This window comes from Oryctolagus cuniculus, chromosome X, assembly GCF_051225735.1.
Source record: "Oryctolagus cuniculus isolate XC-2025 breed Fujian yellow rabbit chromosome X, ASM5122573v1, whole genome shotgun sequence".
Taxonomy (NCBI): Eukaryota; Metazoa; Chordata; class Mammalia; order Lagomorpha; family Leporidae; genus Oryctolagus; species Oryctolagus cuniculus.
This window is the reverse complement of record NC_142888.1, coordinates 119474775-119478429: the sequence shown is the minus strand read 5'-3', so window position 1 is coordinate 119478429 and position 3655 is coordinate 119474775.

Genomic DNA, 3655 nt, shown 5'->3' with positions numbered 1-3655 from the left:
TACACAAAGATTAACAAGAGACACAATCATCTTATTTAAACTATTTATAAAAAGAAATTCTGAAAGAGAGAAAAGGGAGAGCTGAGTGTAGCCCCCAAGCACTAAAGCTGAATATTATGATTGTGACTTAAAGGTGCAAGGAACCATCCCATCTAATTCAGGGCAGTGGGGAGGGACAGAAAATTCCCCAATGCTCTCAGCTTCTTACCTATGTATGTTTCCTGGTGTGTTGAAAGAAAAGAAACAATCATTTAAGATAATTTTGAAGACCAAGTTCTCTAAGTGGCTAGCCTTGCTTAAAGAGATTCCCTGAGGTTGGGTCTCAGAAAAAATCATCTATTATTTTTCACTTTATGTTTCTGTGTGGGAGCAAACTGTTGAAATCCTTACTTAATGTATACTAAGCTGATCTTCTGTATATTAAGATAATCGAAAATGAATCTTGATGTGAATGGAAGGGGATAGGGAGTGGGAAAGGGGAGGGTTGTGGGTGGGAGGGACGGTATGGGGGGGAAGCCATTGTAATCCATAAGTCGTACTTTGGAAATTTATATTCATTAAATAAAAGTTAAAAAAAAGAAAATACTGATGCAAGATTCCCAGTTCCCAAGGATCTGATTGAATGGGTCTAGGTAGGGGCTGGGCATTGAAGGGAAATGAGCTCATCAGGTAAGAACCACATAGGAGCCATAAAAAAAGAAAAAGTGTAGTTAGAGACTCTGTTGGGAAGAATCGTACAGCATAATACAGAAGTAATAAAATTCTTATTTTAGAAAAAAAATAAATAAAGGGTAAAATAATAATTTAGATATAGGAGAGTTGATTCTTTCCCTCCTATAACAGAAAAAATACCAGGCCAACAGGGCATATAAAGCCCAAAGAACCCATGACTATGCCTGCTGCTGATTCCCATGTGCCAGATCACAAGTACCTAATATATGCTAGTTCTCAGTGTTTTTGGCTGGCCTAGTGACAATACGCTCCAGACAACAAGATTAGTTCTATAACTCATCTGGAGGTGTCAATGGGACACCTGATATTCTGATAGAATATGTTGCTTTTCATTCGTGAACTGAGTTGAAAGCTACAGTCTATAACAAAGTGTATATATCAACTAGTCTTATCACTGTAAATCTGCCATAGGACCTTAGCTGTAGAATTTTGTTTGCCTAGAGGAGTGCACAAATCTGCAATCCACTTGAATGGGGCTGCTGTTATCTATATTGTCTTTCAGGTATTTGATAGAAGGCCTTACCTCATCGCTTAAGTCTTCTTTGACCAAGGCCTTGGCTCCATTCACTCCTTCTACCACCTGTCCCTTCACCTCTCTCACTGTTCTGTTTCTCCTTATGACTCTCATCATATCTAACACAGGTTTGCTTATTTACTATCAGTCTCCTTTGACTAGAATATGAACTCCATAAGGGTGCAAGGTTGTGTATTTTTTGTTCATTGATGTATCTTTGTGTGGTACAAGATAAACATTCAATAGTTTTAAATTAGCAAATAGTATTGCTGAGTACATTATAGAAAACAATTGGAGAAGGAATAGAAAATAAGGAAAAGAGATATAAAAGCATCATAAAGATGAAGAAATAAAAGTGAAAATTCACCACTGACTTTTCTATACAATAAGCAATTTCTATAGCAGTGTGAAAGAATATAAGCAATATGGGGACAGCCAAATTTGGTTCAGCTTCATAGCTTAGGCAAATATATCTTTTGTAATTTCAGATCCTTGGGTATTTTAAACTTTTCTTCATGTTTCCTTGACACTTTGTTTTAGGGATTAAATATGTATATGCACTTGTGAACATGCTCACATACCAACACCCACACCAATGCACACACACACACATGCATATAATTTAGCACACACAATAATCAATACCTGACTACTCTCCTCCTCCTCTGCCTACTCCTCCTTCTTCTATATCTTTACAGAGATATTCAAAAATCCAATAGAGAAACCAGCAGTGGGCAGAAGTGATGAAAGGAAGCAGAGGAAGGGCAGAGGAAGAAGCTTGTCCTTACATGCACAGCTATCACTACAAGTAACTTAAATAGGTGAATTTTTTGTTTAAAAATGCATAAGGGATTCTAGCACAATTAACTGAAATATCACCAATTCATTGAGATCCATAATTTAGTGTTTGAAGCAAGTGGTTATCTACAAACAGTTATGTATGATTACCACACCACTGTGAGCAACATTAAGTATTATTATTTGAATTAGAAACTATTCATTGTGGGGCTGGCGCTGTGGCGCAGCGGGTTAACGCCCTGGCCTAAAGTGCCGGCATCCCATATGGGTGCCGGTTCTAGCCCCAGCTGCTCCACTTCCAATCCAGCTCTCTGCTGTGGCCTGGGAAAGCAGTGGAAGATGACCCAAATCCTTGGGACCCTGCACCCGCATGGGAGACCCGGAAGAAGCTCCTGGCTCCTGGCTTCGGATCAGCACAGCTCCGGCCGTTGCAGCCAATTGGGAAGTGAACCATTGGATGGAAGACCTCTCTCTCTCTCTCTCTCTTTCTCTGCCTCTCCTCTGTCGGTGTAACTCTGACTCTCAAGTGAAAAATAAATATTTTTTTTTAAAAAGAAAGTATTCATTGTAACTCTGGTCAATATAAACATTCCCCTTATTATTGTTGCCTTTAAATTAACAATAACTGTCCTAATAAATCACTTACAGCATTATTAAAGTTTATATACTTACATTTGTGTCCACGTTTCTAGCAAAATTATAACACATAGAAGCATATTATTTGAATTGCTTCTTCCATTTCATATGCTACATTTCTCTGCCTACTATGACTGATAATACCATGCCATTCTTTGCCTGCAGTCACCAAGGACTTTGACTTTGATTTTGTATTACAAAGAATTTTAAGAAAAATAAAATTGAAATGTTGTTTAAAATGTCTAGAGAATATGAATATAGCCACAATATATTATACATAATTAATGGATAAACATGTATTTTGATAGTTATTTCAGAATTAAGAGAGATCAATTGAATGAGAATGAAATTAACTCCAATCATCAAGTAATTTCCCAAGGAATAAATTAAGATGATGAAAGATGAAATGCAAGATCAGCATAATTTCTCATGCAATGTATTTCCATGTTTTTCTGTTCATGGATGTCTAAAAATCAGAGAAATCAGTGGGGGAGTCTAGGGTAGCAAGAAAACAGTGTGAGGATGGGAGGGTAGGGATGATAAAGTAAATAAATAAGAAGCATATACAAAGAGTGAGTGAAAATGAAGTGGATGTATTATAATATTAAAGGTCAACTCTCTGGATTCACTGATTCCTTAATTCGTCAATTCATTCACCAATCTATATATCCATCCAATACCAAATCATCTCCTTTATACAAAGTTATATAAGTGTTGCAATGATACCTCCTCCTTGTAAGAAATATCAAATGTTCATATGAAAATAATACACTGAAGAACATGAAAAACTAATGGGTTGTTCATGGTATATCTCTGAGAGTAATAAGCAGGGTGAGTTTTTAAAAGCTGCATTGGATCAATGACAGTTTTACACAAGATATGGCAGTTGAATTGAACCTTGAATGATAGATAGTGTTTGCACTTGAATATACTGAAGTGGTACTGGAAGGCCTTCTAGGTAGAAGATATAGTGAA